This window comes from Orcinus orca, chromosome X (assembly GCF_937001465.1).
Source record: "Orcinus orca chromosome X, mOrcOrc1.1, whole genome shotgun sequence".
NCBI classification, from domain to species: domain Eukaryota; kingdom Metazoa; phylum Chordata; class Mammalia; order Artiodactyla; family Delphinidae; genus Orcinus; species Orcinus orca.
This window is the reverse complement of record NC_064580.1, coordinates 45,475,630-45,476,925: the sequence shown is the minus strand read 5'-3', so window position 1 is coordinate 45,476,925 and position 1,296 is coordinate 45,475,630. Positions and strand designations below refer to the sequence as shown.

The 1,296-nt window shown below is 31.9% G+C and overlaps 1 pseudogene; it reads right to left on the bottom strand.

Moving 5' to 3' along the window:
• Window positions 1-710: 710 nt before the first annotated feature.
• LOC117197527 (uncharacterized) lies at window positions 711-802 on the bottom strand (annotated as a pseudogene).
• Window positions 803-1,296: the final 494 nt, after the last annotated feature.

Below are 1,296 nucleotides of genomic sequence, written 5' to 3'. Positions count from 1 at the left end.
CTAGTCCCTCTTCAGCTTGCTTCACATAGTTTCAGTTTTCAGAGATACATACATAAGTCATTATGGTTGGGTCACTTCTGCAAAAGCCAGGTGGGGAGGCATAGAGCCACTCCTATTGTGTCTTCACCCAGGGGGTGTTTGTTCAGTATATAAGGCCAGTTCTAAGAGGCAGACCTACTCGGGTTGTCTTCATCCATAATAGATGTGTAATACCAAATAAGTGAAAATGTATTAGATATAATGATACTCAAAGAGAAGTATCAGGGTAATATTAGTCTAAAAATAAGTAATGTTTCTTCCATTTTCTGGAAGGCATTATGTAAAATTGGTGTTATTTTCTGAATGTTGGGTAAATTCTTCAGTGAAACCATCTGAACCTGGAGATTTATTTTTTGTGAGCTTTTTTCTATTAAAAATTTTTTTCCTTCTAGTTTGATGGAAATGCAATTAATATACAGCACTGTATAAGTTTAAGATGTACAGTATAATGATTTGACTTACATACTTCATGAAATGATTACCCCAATAAGTTTAGTGAACATCCATTATCTCATACAGATACAAAATAAAAGAAAAAGAAAAAAAATTGTATTTGTGAAGAGAACTCAAGATTTGCTCTCTTAACAACTTTCACATATAACATACAGCAATGATAATTATATTTATCATGCTGTACACTACCTCCCTAGTACTTATTTACCTTATAACTGAAAAATATGGAATGCTTCATGAATCTGTATGTTATCCTTGTGCAGGGGCCATGCTAATCTTCTCTGTATCACTGAAATGAGCACTGTTGATCTTCCTTTTATTAGGTTGTCAGAGCTGTTTATATATTCTAGTTACAAGTCATTTGTTGGGTATGTGTTTTGCAAATTATTTTTTCCCAGGCTCTCACTTACCTCTTCATTTTCTTAACAGTGTCTTTGAAAGAGCAAAATGTTTTAATTTTGAAGTTCAATTTATTTATTTTTTTCTTTTGTAGTTTGTTTTTTTGTGCTGTAATCAAGAAATTTTTGTGAAATCCAAGGTCACTAAGATTTTCTCCTTTTTTTTAGAAGTTTTATAATCTTAGCTCTTTTAAAATTTTTTAATTGAAGCATAGTTGCTGTACAACATTATATGTTACAGGTGTATAATATACTGACTTTGGGGGTATGATACCAAAAGTGCAAGCAAGAAAATAAAAAATATACAAGTGGATCTACATCAAAATAAAAAGCTTCTGCTCAACATAAGAAACAATTGACAGAATAAAGAGGCAAGCTGTGGAATGGGAGAAAATATTTGCAAACC